This window comes from Marmota monax, unplaced genomic scaffold, assembly GCF_021218885.2.
Source record: "Marmota monax isolate L192 unplaced genomic scaffold, Marmota_monax_Labrador192_F-V1.1 WCK01_AAM20220418_F8-fsc00258, whole genome shotgun sequence".
Classification (NCBI taxonomy): domain Eukaryota; kingdom Metazoa; phylum Chordata; class Mammalia; order Rodentia; family Sciuridae; genus Marmota; species Marmota monax.
Window position 1 is genome coordinate 447,549 of NW_026692172.1, and position 18,113 is coordinate 465,661.

Below are 18,113 nucleotides of genomic sequence, written 5' to 3' on the forward strand. Positions count from 1 at the left end.
TTATTTCCCACAGTAAATCTTCCTCATTTCAGCTAATGGCAATGCTGTCTCCCCAGTTGTTTAGATCAGAAACTCAAGAGTTATCTCAATTCTTTCCTTTTCCATACCTTTGTCATCCCCTTCATTATAAAGTATTAATAACTCTCAAATACAAAATACTTCTATCTCTACTTGCCATTAGCCTAGCCCAGGAAATTGGCACATCTTTTTTGGATATTGCAGCATGTTCCTCTTGTCCCTTTACAACATTTATGCAATTTGTTTAGTTAATTGATCTGCTACTTACTTGTGATTTTCTTTTTAACAATATTTTTGTTGCTAAATTATAATTATATACACTAGGCTTCTTTGTGATATATTCATATCTGCACATAGCAGAATTCTATTTTATTCTACTATACTTCTCCTTTCCCTCTGTTTTAGTCAGTCTTTTCACTGCTGTGACCATAAGACCTAACAATAACAGAGGAGGAAAAGCTTTTTTGGGGGTTCATAGTTTCAGAGGTCTTTTTAAAAAATATCTTTATTTTATTTATTTACTTTTATGTGGTGCTGAGGATCAAACCCAGCACCTCGCACACACTAGGCCAGCACTCTACCACTGAGCCACAACCCCACCCACACCCCCTACTTGCTCCCATTTCAGAGGTCTTAATCAATAAACAGCTGACTACATTGCTCAGGGCTGGAGGTGATGCAGAGCGCCATGGCAGAGGAAAGCAGCTCAGAACAAGCCACCAGAAAGCAGTGAGAGCTCTCTCTACCACGGACAAAATATATACCCATAGGCATACCCCCAGTGACCTACCTCCTCCAGCCATACCCTACCTGCCTTCAGTTACCACCAAATTAATCCATTCAAGTGGATTAGTGTACTGATTAGGTTCAAGCTCTCATAAGCCAATTGTTTCATTGCTAAACTTTCTTGCATTGTTTCACTCATGAGCTTCTGGAAGACACCTCATATTTAAACCATAATACCACCCCCTCCTCCCTTGCCCTAATTTTTATCCTTTGCTCTACTGGTCTCCCTTCTATTTTCATGAGGTCCTTTAAGGGGTAGTTTAAATGCTCAAAACTTGTACACATTACTAAGTTTAGAACTTAAATGTCCCCCAAGGTTCTACCTGATAAAGCCTTGGTCCCCAAAGTGGTACTATTTAGAGGTAGTGAAACATTTCAGAGGTGGGACCTAGTGGGAGGCCTTTAGGTTATTGGGGGGCATGTCCTTGAAGTGTAATTGGGGACCCCAGTCCCTCCTTGTTTCTCTTTTGCTTCTAGACTCCAGAGTGAGTGACTTTGCTTTATTGTGTGCTCCTGTCATTATTTGCTACCTTGCCACAGGTCCAATTGCAAAGGGGCTAACTGATCATGAACTGGAACCTCACAAATTGTGAACCAAAACAAACCTTTTCTCTTCATAAATTGATTGAGATATCAGTTATTTATTGTAGTAATGGAATGCTAACACATTATTGGGACATTTTATCATTTATAAAATATTTGGAAGACCAATGATTTGGAGCTGTCTATACCCATGTTTTCCAAATTACAATCCCTAAGTCCCCAGATAAAGTATTTTTACTTTTGTAGTTTCAGAGTTTATATTGATTGAAATTACACAGTGTCCATCATGGGATCTGAAGCAACTCATCTCTATCTCCAATGCGCTGCAAATACTATAAGGATCCCTATTGTGCTCCACTGTGTCCTTAGTGGTTTTGGATTATAGCAGTAAATCCTCTTGGTTTCTGAATCTCTCATCTCTTTGGTCAAGTCTCTGAAACTTTATTTGTACATCCTTAATTTAGAGAGGGGCGGTCTTCATCTTGGTGCTTAAAAGGAACATTTTCATCTAGGTGAATATGCAGTTCTGGGGAGAGAAAACTTTCATTTTAAACGTGCATAATTAGGGGGAGTTCCTTCTCTGATAATGCTACTGGTGGGTAACAGCCATCTGACTTCTTTTATGTTTAAAACCTATGGGTCCTTTTCTTGAAGATGTCTGTCATGATGAACCAAAATTACTTACAATGATTTGAAACTATTTTGGCCTATTTGGGCATCTTTTAAAATTATTTATTTGGTACTAGGGATTGAACCCAGAGATGCTTCACCACCAAACTGCAACCCTAGTCCTTTTGTACTTTGAGACAGAGCCTTGCTATGTTGCTGAGGCTGGTCCAATTGCAAAGGGGTCAACATTTATGCAATTCTCCTGGGTCTTGAGATTATAGACACACATCACTGTGTTCAATAAGACATATTTTTTTAAAGAAACTCTTTTAAAAAAATATTTTTTTAGTTGTAGATGGACACAATACCTCTGTTTTATTTTATTTTATTTTTTTATTTTATTATTTATGTGGTGCCAGGGATCAAACCCAGTGCTTCACACATGCTAGGCAAGAACTCTACCACTGAGCCACAACTCCATCCCAATAAGAGATCTTTTGATATTTCAAAATTGGTTTGTTTTTATGCTCAATTAAAACTAAACAGTTTGATTGAGAAACATATCTTAATTAGTGTTTTGAGGTAACTAAACGTAATAATGAATCAACGATTGCTTCTCCTATGGAGCCAAATTCAGTTTTTTTCAAAAAATATTTGAATTGTAAAAATCCTTAAAGTTTCTGAGAGTTTTCTTTCTTCAGAGCTTTTTATGCCTTCTTGTTCCTTGGACTTTCCTGGACCTTGCTGTCCTCTTTATTATAATACTAAAATTGTAACCCCTCAAAAACCTAGCCCTAACACTGTTCCATTTTAATGGCCCCCAATTTTTTTGTGGTACTGGGAATTGAACCAAGTCCATCACCATGCTACATCTCTAGCCCTTTTTATTTTTCATTTTGAGGCAGAGTATTGCTAAGTTGCTGAGGCTGGCATGGAACTTGTGATCTTCCTGCCTCAGCCTCCTGAATTGGTGGGATTATATGTGTGTGCCATTCTGCTGGCTTAATGGCCCTGTTTAAAACTAGATCTAATGAAGATAATACTAAAACTGTTATATTTGTCCTTTGGACAAAGGCTGAATTGCGCATGCAATTGCCAAAGGTTTTCCATATGTTAAAGAAGGCTCAATTTAGTTCACTTTACAATTTGATATCTTAACCAAAATATGTCAGCCTGGCTTTGTAGGGTTATATCAACTTATCCACCTGCTTGTAGTAGATATAATGGATATAGAATGGATTACAGTGTCTAGTAGAAACAACCTTTCTGGGATTTTTCTAATGTGGGTATGAGAGGCCAACCAGATGCTTAGAAATTAGCTCAAGAACTTCATAAACAAATTCATATTTTCCCAATGCATTGATGTCCACCTTTTTCAACAGTGCTTTCAGTGACCAGGTGAATTAGTTTATGATTATTATGCTTGATTTAAGAAATCTTTTAAAGTTCTGGCATTAAACACCTGATAGAAGGAACCAATAGTTTATTCCATTTGAGTTTTTAGCTGTTCTTTGGAATGGTCTAAGCAATTTAATTAAACACTTTTCCCTGGCATTGACTGAAAAAAAAGTCCTCCTGAAGTAGTTACTATAGCTGAGTAGCTGTCACAAACTATTGCTTTAAAAGTCTATTAAAGTTATGGACTTGCAAATCCAGGTTCTTAGCTCATGAGTCTTCACATGAAACAAATATCTCCTAAACCAAATTTCTTAAACTCCTTTGGTTTTTCCCAGGGCATTTATTATTGTAAAAAACCTGGGCATTTGAAAAAGTACCATAAATAGTTAAAGCATTGTGGCAAAGATGTGGGGAAGAAGGAACACTTATATACTGTTGGTGAGATTATAAATTAGTACAACTACTATGAAAATCAATATGGAGGTTCTGAAAAGACAAGGAATGGAATGTCATATAATCCAGCTTTTCCAGTCCTTGGCATTTATCCAAAAGAATTAAAGTCATCATACTATACTGATACATGCACACCCATATTTATGGCAGCACAATTAATAATAGCTGAGTTATGGAACCATCTGTCTATCAACAGATGAATGGATAAAAATAATTGGAAAGTATCTAAGGATGACACCATTTCCTAATAGTTCCTTTGTATATCTGTATCTCTGTTAGGGTTTTCTTAAAGCTGATGAGGCACATATTTCATCTTCTAAAAAGGGGCAAATGTTTTTACATTTTATCCCACATTAATTTTCAGTTATAGGACTTGAGGTATGTCTATAAATTTCAAAGCAAAACTAGAAAATCTGCTTCTGTTCATGTATTTGTATTAATATGTATTAATATATGTATGTAATATAATATGTAGTATTTTTCTCCCATAGCTTATAAAACATCTATTTTAGTTGACATAAAATAATAAATAGGGGTCTGTGGTTATAGCTCAGTGGTAGAGCACTTGCCTAGCATGTGTGAAGCACTGGGTTCTATCCTCAGCACCACATAAAAATAAATAAAATAAAGGTATTGTATTCATCTACAACTAAAAATAAATAAGTAAGCAAATAAATAAAGTACTTGTAGAAGCAATTATACTTTTAGAAAAATGTTTTTCAAGTGTAAATGACTTTAATAATCATTTTTAGAATAAAAATATTGGTTTAATTCAAACAGACTTTCTATCAGTATTATATATAATAGAGAAACACACCTATCATCTCTGTTAGATGCTTAAGATCATAAAAATGTTTTTGACCTTAAAAAAGTAGGTCAATTAGGTGTAAATGGGATAAGAGTTTATTTTAAAACAATATTTTTTTTATAACATGCTTACTGTAAAGGCCCCTCTAAATCCTTAAAGTTTTTCTAAGTTAAGTGATATTTAACTTTCTAGGTCATTTCTGAGTAAGTTAAAATACTAAATCATCAATTATTAAGCATAGGTTAAAAGTTTGTATATTTTGGCATTTTGTTTTAATAGATTAGAAAACTAAATATATTGGGTCTGTTAGTAAATATGTCCCATTTCCACATTTAAAATTGTCTTATGAGAAAGTACGTATTTCTAAAAACTTATAAATTGGTGTTAATCTACAGAATGTTGGTTCATGTTTACTAAGGATTAAAATTCTAATATATGGTAACTAAAAATTAGAAGAAAATTAAGTTTTTCTAAAAATTAAACATTGATATAAAAATATGCTGATGTTATCCTTTGTGTTCAAATCAAGTTTGATCCCTTGTGTTCAAATGGTAGAGTTTTTGAAGCATTTATTTCCTTTTATTGGTACATAATAATTATACATAACAGTGGAATTTGTTGTGATCTACTCTTTTTTTGTAGTTGTAGATGGACAGAATGCCTTTATTTGTTTATTTTTATGTGGTGCTGAGGATCGAACCCAGTGCCTCACATGTGCTAGGTGAGTGCTCTGCCACTGAGCTACAATAATCATCAATAATCAGTCTGTGATCTGCTCTTAATAGAAAATTGTAAGAGGTGTTTCTTTATCTTTTAGGTATATGGACTAAAAACAAAGATTCTAAAATTTCTTGTTCTTTGTGCTTTTGAAATCTTTTGTCATCCTGGGTTTATTTCATAATAATTCTATTTAATTATTTTAAACATTTTACTATGTTTGAAAAAATTCCCAAAATCAAATTATAAAATTAATCTTTTTGACCTAAAACTAACTTTGGGATTTTCAGAGGGGCCCTGGAAGTCCAAATAAAAATGATATTTAGCATTCTTTGAGTTATATTGTATAATGTTATTAATGTATGTTTATAATGATATCTTTGTTTTATCATTGGATAGATGCCTTCCCTTGTCACAAGGCCACAACCATGACAGCCAGTAAAATACCATTAGAAAAGATTTTCCCTTTGTAGTGTACCCTATGAACTTCATAGTAACAGAGGATCTCATTTTACTGGACAAGTAGTTTAGTCTGTTTGCAAACTTGACCTATATTCCAACGTTTCCATTGTTCATATCATCCTCAATCCCCAGGATTAGTGGAATGCACTAATGAAATTGTAAAACTCAAGTGGCTAAACTAATGAAAACACTTAGCTTGCTCTGGCCTAAGGCGCTGCCCCTGGTGTTACTTAATCTTAGACCTACTCCTTCAGGTAAAAACTAGCTGTTACCTTTTAAAATCATCACTGGCACTAGGGAGAGAAGGAACCTACCTCAACATCAAAAAGGCTATACATAAGAAACCCAAAGCCAACCTCATAGTAAATGGGGAAAAAAATGAAAGTATTTCCACTCAAATCTGGGGACAAGACAAGGATGTCCACTCTCACCACTCCTATTTCATATAGGGTTAGAAATTCTAGCCAGAGCAATTATGCAAGAGAAGGAAATAAATAGGATAAAAATAGGAAAGGCAGCCTGGTGGTTGTGCATGCCTGTAATCCCAGTGAACCAGGAGTTGGAGGCGGGAGGATTGTAGGTCAAATTCCAGCCTCAGCAAAAAGTGAGGCACTAAGCAACTCAGTGAAACCCTGTCTCTAAATAAAATACAAAATAGGGCTGGGGATGTAGCTCAGTGGTTGAGTGCCCCTGAGTTCAATTCCTGGTACCTCCTGTCCCCCCAAAATAGGAAAGGCAGAAGTCAAATTATTACTTTTTGCAGATGATATGATCCTATACCTAGAAGATCCAAAAGATTCCACCCAAAGGCTCCTAAAGCTAATAAACAAATATGGCAAAGTAGAAGGTTACAAAATCAACATGCCAAAATCAATACCTTTCCTATATACCAACAACGAATCTGCTGAGAAAGAAATGATTAAAACAATTCCATTCACAATAGCCTCAAAAGCATACTTAGAAATAAATCTAACCAAAGAAGTGAAAGACCTCTACAATGAAAAATATAGAACATCGAAGAAAGAAATGAGGAAGACCTCAGAAGATGGAAGGACCTCCCATGTTCACAGATAAGCAGAATTAATATTATTTAAATGTCCATAATAGCAAAAGCAATATACAGATTCAATGCAATCTCCATCAAAATATCAATGGCATTCTTCACAGGACTAGAAAAAACATTCCTAAAATTCATTTGGAAGAATAAAAGACCCAGAATAGCCAAAGCAATTTGAAGCCAAAAGAGCATTGCTGGAGGCATCACAATACCTAATATCAAATTATACTACAGAGCTTTAGAAACAAAAACTGCATGGTACTGGCATAAAAACAGACACCTAGACCAATGGTACAGAATAGAAGACAGAGAGACAAATCCATACAGATACAGTCATGTGATCCTTGACAAAGGTGTCAGAAATATACATTGGAGAAAAGATAATCTTTTAAATAAATGTTGTTTGGAAAACTGGCTATCCATATGTAGAAGAGTGAAACTAGATCCTTATTCTCTCACCCTGTAAAAAATCAACTCAAAATGGATCAAAGACGTTGAAATTAGACTAGCCACTATGCAACTCCTAGAGTCAACATTCAAGCTTTTAGGCACAAGCAATGACTTTCTCAGTAGGACCCCTAAAACTCAGTAAATAATGCCAAAAGTTAATAAATGGGACAGCATCAAATTAAAAAGCTTCTGCACAGCAAAGGAAACAATGAGGAATATGAAGAGAGAACCTACAGAATGGGAGAAAATCTTTGCTAGCTACTGTTCTGACAAAGGATTAATATCTAGAATATAGAAGAGCTCAAAAAACTGTACACCACAAAACCAAATATCCTAATTAATAAATGGGCAAATGAACTAAACAGACACTTCTCAAAAGAAGAAATACAAATGGTCAACAAATACAGGGAAAAATGTTCAACATCATTAGCAATTAGGAACATGCAAATCAAAACTACACCTAGATTTCATCTCATGCCAGTCAGAATGACAGTTATCAAGAACACAAATAATAATAAATGTTCAAGAGCATGTAGAGAAAAAGGAACATGTTTACACTGTTGGTGCAATTATAAATTATTACAACCACTATGGAAATTAATATGGAGACTCCTCAAAAAACTAGGCATGGAACCACCACACTGCCCAGCTGTACCACTTTTCAGTATTTATCCTGAAGAATTAAAGGCAGTTTACTACAGTGATACATGCATACCTATGTTTATAGCAGCACAATTCATAATAGCCTAACTATGGAACGAGACTAGGTGTCTATCAGTGGATGAATGGACAAAGAAAAAGGCATACACACACACACACACACACACACACACACACACACACATAATGGAGTTTTATAGAGCCTTAAAGAAAAATAAAATTATGGCATTTGCAAGAAAATGGATAGAACTAGAGACTATAATGTTAAGCAAAATAAGTCAAACTCACAAGGTTAAGAGTCATATGTTTTCTCTCATATTTGGAAGCTAGAGAAGAAAAAGGAAAAGAATGGTGGGGGTGGGTCACCTGACTAAGGGAGATCAGTAGAGGAAAGGGACCAAGGGGTGAGAGGAGAGCAGGAGGGAGAAATGTTAGAAAGTGATGTTGGTTAAATTTTATTGTTATATTGTGTATATGTACAAATATGCAACAACAAATCCCATCAATATGTACAATTATAATACACGAAAAATGATGAAAAAACATAAAATCATCACTGGCTGATCTTTTGTAAATGTGAAAGGTACAGATCCACTGCTTCCTAATGAAGCCAATAATGGGAGAGATAAAGTGATGGAAGAAGATCTTTATAGACAACAAGCTGGCAGTTGTAAGATGGGAACTCTAATCCTTAAAAAAAGGCATTTTTCTTAGGGGTTGTGGGCACAAAGCATTTATAGGGATTTGGGGGGTATAATTTTAGTATTAGGTTGTTGAGGCCCTGGGATAATCATAAATTTTATAGTGATCTACTTTTTTATGCACACGCTGGTGTTATTTGAAGATCACCAAATGTCCTGGGTTCTGTAACTCCAAAGATAAGTTACTGATTAGAAAATTTCTTTTGTCAGGAATAGTGAATCTTTCAGTTAATCATTTAAGACACAGAACAGGGGAGGAGAGCAAAAAGTAAATTTTTGCAAGAGAACAGTTTTAACTCACCAGGTGGCATCACAATCAGAGGTGTATCTATAGCAAAGCTACTGGGAGACCAACCATATATTGCAAAGCAGTGTCAAATTAGTGATTTTAAAAGTCAAAAGCAAATGAAACTAGAGAGTTTATTTAGTTTTTTCATTGATTACACTATGAGATAAGCTGGAGAACTATATAAACCTCCTATGATTGAAGAAACTCTATTTATAATAAAAAAATTACAAAAGTCCTTAAAATAAATCCACAGGTCATAGAGCAAACTTTTTAGTGTCTGCTCCTTGGGAAAGAAAAAAAAACCCAACAATTATACAATCTTCAACCTGGCAATTATACGTATTGGAAATGCCATTTTTATAAAAGCCCCTTCCAATATCATTGGAAAGGACCATATCAGGTGTTGTTGTTGTTGTTGTTATTATTATTATTATTATTATTATTATTATTATTATTATTATTATTGTTATTTTGAGGTACCAGGGATTGGTCTCAGGGGCATTTGACCATGGAACTACATCCCTAGCCCTAATTTGTATTTTATTTAGAGACAGGGTCTCACTGAGTTGCTTAGTGCCTCACTGTTGCTGAGGCTGGCTTTGAACTTGTGATCCTCCTTCCTCAGCCTCCTGAGCCACTGGGATCACAGGCATGCCCCACTGCCCAGCCTATATCAGAATATTGTGTCCCTGTGCCTGGTAAATTATCAAATATCACCTACTTACTCAATTCTATGAAGAAATAAACTAATACCTTAAGTGATCTTACACCTAGTTTAGGAGACAAATTAAAAAGTTCGTGTGATGCAAAAATTAGCTATGCTACTATATGCCAATAGTGGTTTATCTGAAATAGAAATAAAGAAAGCAGTAACATTCACAATAATTACAAAAATAGCTAGAAATAAATTTATTAAAAGAGGTGAAGGAGGCTGGGGATGTAGCTCAGTTGGTAGATAGAGTGCTTGCCTTGCATGCACAAGGCCCTGGGTTCAATCCCCAGCACCACCAAAAAAAAGGAGAAGGAGAAGGAGAAGAATAAGAAAGAAGAAAGAAGAAAGAAGAAGAAGTGAAAGAACCCTACAAGGAAATGTATTGGTGAAAGAATTTAAAGAGGAAAGGGCACAAAAATAGCAGGAAGACATCTCATGTTCATTGATTGGAAGAATCAATATTGTTAAAATGTATATACTACCCATTGTGATCTACAGATTCAGTGCAATCCCTATCAAAACACCAGTTTTTCCTGAACTAGAACAGTCCTAGGATTTATATGGAAAACTAATTTATAAAATATCACATTGTATTCCATTAATATGTATAGTCTTTGTTCTTTTATATATCAGTTAAAATTTTAAAAAATATGGAGACAAAATCATTGGTTTAGATCAGGCTTTAGCTGGTTAAAATCCTTAGTAATGATGCTATTATCGTGACTTGCTATTCTTTGTGTGTGTGTCTAGGGGTATTGGGGTTTGAACTCAGGGGCACTTAACCATTGAGCTACATCCTCAGCCGTTCTTATTTATTTTTAAATTTTGAGACAGTGTCTCAGTAAGTTGCCTAGGCTGATCTTCAATTTTCAGCCTCCTAAGGCACAGAAATTATAGTTATGCCCCACCATACCTGGCTCTTGCTATTATTTTTATTATTTATATTTTTGTGGTACTGGTGATTGAACCCACTGCCTCACTCATGTTAGGGAAGTGCTTTACCACTGAGCTACATTGCCCTCGCTATTGCTAGTATTTTCTGTAATATCTTGTCATGTTGTGTCACTATTTTTTAAAACATTTCTCCTACCAAAATAATGGTTGTATAGTGCCTGGAGGAAACAATTAACCCTTACTGGGAACATACTGTTGAAAAATATTAAGATATTGACTAAGCCCTGCTTCCTAACCATTTTCTTGTTTCTCAAATATGGCCTTAATCTCTCTATATACAGTCATCTCTTTTCCTCTTCCATGTGACCTGACTTTCTGGGAATGAACCTTCCCAGGTCTGAAGGAACAAGATCTAATAAAAATCAACACACAAACCAAAGATTTATCATCAGTGCTTCCTGTTAAAGAAATCATGATCAAAACACAGGAAATATGAAAATACAAAGAAAATTTTAGTGAAAGCAACATTGAAAGTATTTCTCAAAATGGAGGCAGGAGGCCATTATGAAAGCTGTACTAGCAGCTTCCTGGAATGTGAATTGTAGTTACCCACACACTTTGACCACAGACATCTGGAATGGTCTAAATGATTGGAAAATTAAATTGTACCCAGAGGCTCAAAGTATATATCAAGAGATTATTGGATATTTCTATTCTGTTTATACATTCTTTTTTTTTTAATCTCCTATTGGTCACATAACTCATGTTCCTGTTCTTATTCCAAATATAAGCTTCACTTTTCCTTCATTCCTTGGAACACTGATTCAGAAATATCTGAAATCATGTCTCCTGAATTGCAGTTTATAAGATCCCAAATAATGTACTTTTACTTAAAAATCTAGAGATAATTTATTTTACATTCATGTATTATTACAGCATAACATAGAGAAATCAAAAGAATGTCTCGCTGGCAATGTTCCTATGATAACATCAAGTGAGAGAGTATTTCCTTTTTCATCACATATTTTAGTAATTTAAATTTTCTTTCTCTTTTTCTTCTTTAGCATAGTTAAGAGTTTATCAATTTTATTTATTTTTTTCAAAGAACTTTTCATTTTATCTTTTTTTAATTGTTTCTTTTCTTTCGATTTCATTAATTTCAGCTCTGATTTTAATTATTTCCTGTCTTTTACTGCTTTTGGTGTTGGTTTGTTCTTCTTTTTCTAGGGCTTTCAGATATAATGTTAGGTCATTCATTTGTTGACTTTTATTATTTTAATGAATGAGTTCAATGCAATAAACTTTCCTCTTAGACTGCCTTCATAGTGTCCCAGAGATTTTTTTTTTACATGGACACAATACATTTATTTGGTTTATTTATTTTTATGTGGTGCTGAGGATTGAACCCAGTGCCTTACATGTGTGAGGCAAGAGCTCTGCCACTGAGCCACAACCCTGGCCCAGAGATTTTGATATATTGTATCAGTGCTCTCATTTACCTCTAAGTATGTTTTTAATTTCCTCCCTGATTTCTTCTGCTATCTATTCGCCATTCAATAGCATGTTATTTAGTCTCCAGGTGTTGGAGTATCTTCTATTTTTTATTTTGTCATTGATTTCTTGTTTCACTCCATTATGTTCTGATAGGATGCATAGGATGCAGAGTAGTGTTTCTGGTGGTTTTTTTTTTTTTTTTGCTAAGAGTTGCTTTGTGGCATAACATATGGTCTATTTTAGAGAAGGATCTATGTGCTGCTGAGAAGAAAGTATATTCGCTTATTGATAAATGAAATATTCTATATATGTCTGTTAAGTCTAAATTATTGATTGTATTATTGAATTCTATAGTTTCTTTGTTTAGTTTTTGTTTGGAAGATCCATCCCGTGGTGAGAGAGGTGAGTTAAAGTCACTCAGTATTATTGTGTTGTGATCTGTTTGGTTCTTGAGTTTGAGAAGGGTTTGTTTGATGTACGTAGAGGCTCCATTGTTTGGGGCATAGATATTTACTACTGTTATGTCTTGTTGATGCACGATTCCTTTAATCAATATAAAATGTTCTTCTTTATCCATTCTGACTAACTTTGGCTTGAATTCCACTTTATCTGATATAGTCCATGTGAGTGGTATATTTTTTCCCAATCTTTCACCTTCAGTCTGTGGATGTCTTTTCCTAAGAAATGAGTCTCTCCAAGACAGCATATTGTTGTATTGTTGGGTCTTTTTTTAAAAATCCAATCTGCCAGTCTATATCTTTTGATTGATGCATTTAAGCCATTAACATTCACCATTATTATTGAGATTTGATTTCTATTCCCGGTTATTTTGGTTTATTTTTGGTTTTTAACTTAGTTTCTCCTTTGGTTGACTTTTCCTTTAGTGTTGTTCCTCCCTTTGCTGGTTTTCATTGCTTTTTTTTCTTTCATTTCTTCCTCATGGAATATTTTGCTGAGAATGTTCTGTAGTGCAGGCTTTTTAGTTGTGAATATTTTAAAATTTTGTTTATCATAGAAGGTTTTTATTTTCACCTTCAAATCTGAAGCTCGGTTTTTCTGGATACAAAATTCTTGGTTGGCATCCATTTTCTTTCAGAGCTTAATATAAATTATTCCAGAACCTCCTGGCATGAGGGTTAGTGTTGAGAAATCAGCTGAGATTCAAATTGGTTCCCCCCTATATGTAATTTGATTTTTTTTCTCTCTTTAAAATTTTGTTTTTAAAGAGACTGATTTTTTTTAGTCTTTAAAATTCTATCCTTATTCTGTATGTTAGCCATTCTCATTATAATGTGTCATGGTGTGGGTCTGCTGTAATTTTATACATTTTGGGTCCTATAAGCCTCTTATATTTGATTTTCCATTTTATTCTTTAGATTTGGGAAAGTTCTGATATTATATTATTGAAAAGATTGTGCATTCCTTTGGTTTGTATCTGCATGCCTTTGTCTATTCTGATAATTCTTAAATTTGGTCCTTTCATGTTATCCCATAGTTCTTGGAAGTTCTGTTCATGGTTTCTTACCATCTTTTCTGTACGATTGACTTTATTTTCAAGAGTATATATTTTGTCTTTATGGCCTGAGGTTGTATGTTCCAAGTGGTCTAGTCTGTTAGTGATACTTTCCATTGAATTTTTAATTTGGTTTATTGTTTCCTTCATTTTGAGGATTTCTACTTGATTCCTTTTTATAATCTCTGCCTCTTAATTGAAGTGATCTTTCACTTCCTGTATTTTCTCTCTGATACCATCCTTTGTTTTGAGGTTCAATCTAACTATGTACCTCTAAACTCCTTCTCAGCATTTCTTCTACTGTGTTGTCTACGGATTCTATCGTTGGAACATCTTGGTTTGTTTGAGGTGCTTTGTTCCCTTGTTTTCTCATGTTGTTTGTGTGTCATCCCATCTAGTGGTATGGATCTGAGGCAGTACAATTTCTACCCTGTAGTCTTATAGTGTCCGTTTAGGCTTCTAGTACCTCACCTTTAAGTGGGAGAACAATATTAACAGCACCCACTGCAAATGTTATACGGCTTAAACCAAATAGCTCCTATTAAGGTGTCTAGTTTTGTTTCAATAAACAGAAATGATTCATTCAATTATTGTCTACAATATAAACAGTAAGTTTCCAAAAAGGATTTAGCATTTCAAATGATGGACAAAGAGGGAACAGAGGTAGTGTAGATTGTGATGTTTATGAGGGAGAAGGAGAGAAGATAGAGGTAAAAAATTATAGTAAGAGTGAAGGAGGAATTAATAGAGGTTGGCTGTTAGCATGAGATGAGTGAGAAAGAGAATCCAGGGAGACAGATAAGTGAGAGAAAAAATATATACAGATTTTTTTAAAAGTAAAAATATAAGAATACACAACAAAACTGTAATATACTATTCAGACATTCCATTCCTCAATAAATTGATGCATGAAAAATATTTGGATTCAAAGATGGTAGATACATGAGAGAGAGGGCAAAAAAAGGAAGGTCTCAATGGAAAATTGAGCAACTGTTTCCATTGGCTTTCAAAATTTTTTCTCAGCTTCCCTTCTCTGCTGATATGTGGGTTGTCTGAAGTCTGATGGTAGCTCCAGTCCAGTGGATGCCAGACTGGTTGGCTGGGTGAGGTGATAGCAAGATGCCCTCCCAACCTCCTCCAGTTTTCCCACCCATTATAGTCAGCCCCTTCTGTCCTGCACACTTCAGGATTCACTGAGCTGGAGAGAGACATTTTTCTCTCCAGTTTCTCCAACCTGTACTCACCCAGGGGGAAATACCCCCATTCTCGGGCTTTCCACAGGCCTGCCAGGCCCAGACTGGCCCACACATATCCAGCTGCAATCTGACAAATCTGGGTTCCAGATTCCCCAGGCTCTGCCTTGCTGAAGTCCCAAGATCTAAATGCCCTTTCAACTTGCAGAGAGTCCACCAGGGATGTGCTCACACAAAGGCATGACCCTGCAAAGAGGCAGCCAGATGGCAGCCACTAGCACATTCAGAAGGAAGACCTCAGGTGCAACCAGACTTGCAGCTACCCCGACAATATATTTCCAGGCACTGGTCAGTATCCCTAGACTGTGGCACCTGTGCCCAGAGATGGCAGCGAACCTGCAGGCTCTGCTGGGTGTCCCAAGATGGCAGCGGTCATGTGTAACCAAACCTTCTGGGTACACTGACAATGGACTTCCAGGCAGCAGCAGGCGGGTGAATGGCGGGTCATGGGCTGGTGAATGTCAGGCAGCAGGTGAACGTCTGGCTGCAGGTGATGGGCAGGAAAAAGGCAGTCAAATGGGCAAATAGTGGACGATCATCAGCAATCAATGAGTGATCTTGATTTGGGTCTTCTAGGCCCTGGCCAATGTCCCAAGACCAGAGGCTGCCGCATAGAGATGGTTATAGCAGTGGCCACAGAGTCCCAAGATGGAGGTGACTGCTGAGGTAGCAGCTATGGATGGCTCAGCGATGGTGTGTGGCCGAGTTCATAGATCTTATTTATTTTTAATGATGTAATAAATCCAAAATTAAAGCTTGTACCCACATAATGGTATAATACTTTCCAACCCCATCTCTACCTTCCTCACATGAAGCAATTATCCTAATACTGTTGATCATTTCCTTGATTTCCTTTTTCATTGTTTCATTGTAGCCACATATATTCCTAAAAATCACAGATTTTTATTTCAGTTGTTTTTAATTGTATAAAACAGTATCATGCTTATGAAATATTTTTAAACTTAATGTTTTTCAACTTAATACCATATTTATAACATATTATGACATGTTGCTGTAAGTTTAATTGCTGTATAATATTGAATTGTACGACCACCACAATTTATTCATCTACACTCCAATTGACAGGTATTTGAATTGTTTCCAGGATTTTTCCCTATTTCAGTGCTACTATGAGCAATTTTGTATAGGAGATTTTGTACATGTATAGGCATTTTTCTCAGGTGTGTATCTAAAAGAACTGTAGGATTATTGGCTGCACACATAGTTTAAATGCTACATATACAAAATGTATAAACAATCTGTAAGAAATCTTGTGGATGTGCCTCCTTTTAAATCTTTTGTATTGTCATATTTTAATTTTGCTACTAAAATTGGTATATAATTGTATCTAATTTGGGGCTTGATTTCCATTTCCCCAATTACTAATGACATTGAATGCCTTTTTAAATGTTTATTAGCACAGGGTGTGGTGGGGCACACCTGTAATCCCAGAAGCTGAGGAGGTTAAGGCAGGGGGATCCTCAGTTCATAGCCAGCCTCAGCATCTTAGTGAGGCTGTACACAACTCATCAAGACCCTGTCTCTAAATAAATATTAAAAAGGGCTGGGGATGTTGCTCAGTGGTTAAGCGCCCTTGAGTTCAGTCCCTGGTACCAAAAAAAAAAAAAAAAAAAAAGTTTGTTGGCTTTATGGGTTATCTTGTATAAAATACGTATTTATAACTTTAGTCATTTTTCTGTTGAGTTGTTAATTCTCTTTTTTAATTATTATTTTTAAATTGACAAATAAAATTGTATGTATTTGTCATGTACAATGTGAAGTATTGGAGTATATGTACATTGTGGAGTGGTTAAATCTAGTTAATCAATTACTTCATAATATCCATTCTATCTGCATTGTTCAAGAACTCAATGTATCATCATTAATTGAGGTTACCCTGCTGTACAAGAGATATCTTGTGCTTAGAACTAACTAACACCGTCCACAATGCCCCTTGCCCTGCAACCTCTCTTTTTTGTGTGGTGCTGGGGATTAAACCCAGAGTCTTGTGCATACTAGACAAGCACTCTTCCAATTGAGCTATATCCCCAAGCCACTCTGTAACCTCTCCAGACTCTGAAAACCACCATTCTACTCTCTTCTTCTTTTGAAATGAAATGGAAAAACATGTATTAAAATATCCACAGAACAATTGAAAAAGAAAAGTTCAAAAATAATAATGAACTTATTGGGTTTTTTTTTCTAGCTGGATACATTTCCATTGAGAAACTAGGTAGCTATGAATTTTAATATCTTAAGTTATTTATTTTAGGTGTTCCCTTACAAAATTCACACATAATTTTAAGAGGTCTCATTCTGCCAGTAACAAGTCATGGGAAGGGCAGGTCTGCCACATGGATGTTGTCTGCAGCCAGGCACCAGAATGCTGAGGCATAGGGGAAAGGGAAAAAAATCTAAAGGAGGTGGTTTGTGGAAGTTAGAAGACCCTGGAGTGAGAGGCTCCGCTTTGAGATATTTGCAACAGGGAAGCCTGCCAGCAGACCAAGCGAGAGATACTGGAAGCTGACTGCTCTTGTGGTGTAGAGGGTTTCCTGTGAGGGCCTGGAGAAGAAATCTTCTGCCACTAGGCAGAGTGCTTACATTGCAAGATGTCTGCTGGGACAGGAAGGCAATGAAGTCAAGCGCAGGAAGGAGGTGATGTGGGCAGAGAGGGAAAAAAGACTACAAGTGTCATTTGAGTGCACTCTCCACAAAGCACCAGCTTCACAAACACACCATCTTGGTACCAAAAGGAGAAATTAGGGCTCTTGCTGTGAGGAAGTATCAGGAATATATAGTTCATTCACAGGAACATCTTACAGAGAATGCCCCCTTTCTCAGTAAAAGCTGTCAGGAAGTATCACATTTTGTAAATGCACACACTTGGACTCTTGACATTTGTACCATTTCCCCCTTAAACATGGCCTTTATCAGCCACACCATTCCCAAAGTCTCTGGAAGTGTCACTGTCTTGACATGATTTTGAAGAATGCACTCCTTCTCTCTTTCCCCTTGAAGCACATAGAAGAGGTCTTCTAAAGACTGCTATAGTTTTCAAAATGGGTGCAAAAAAGCTTTAGGGTACAAGACAAAGGATATCACTTTGCAGAAATGGCTAAGAGGAGGCCACAGAGGAGGCACAGGACACAGGATGAATGCCTCTGATTCCAGGTGGAATGTGCAGGATGACCCACCCAATCTTGCTTGCTTACATATACATGTAATAGCAACAGACAATTTCTCAGAAAATAAAAGACTTCATGTACAGGACAGTTAGTTTTAAAACTTGCATGGCC

The 18,113-nt window shown here is 35.9% G+C and overlaps 1 non-coding gene across 1 annotated transcript; it reads left to right on the plus strand.

Moving 5' to 3' along the window:
* Positions 1 to 9,884: 9,884 nt before the first annotated feature.
* On the plus strand, positions 9,885 to 9,961 carry Trnaa-ugc (transfer RNA alanine (anticodon UGC)). The gene has a single exon. It is a non-coding gene; the product is annotated as a tRNA-Ala (tRNA).
* Positions 9,962 to 18,113: the final 8,152 nt, after the last annotated feature.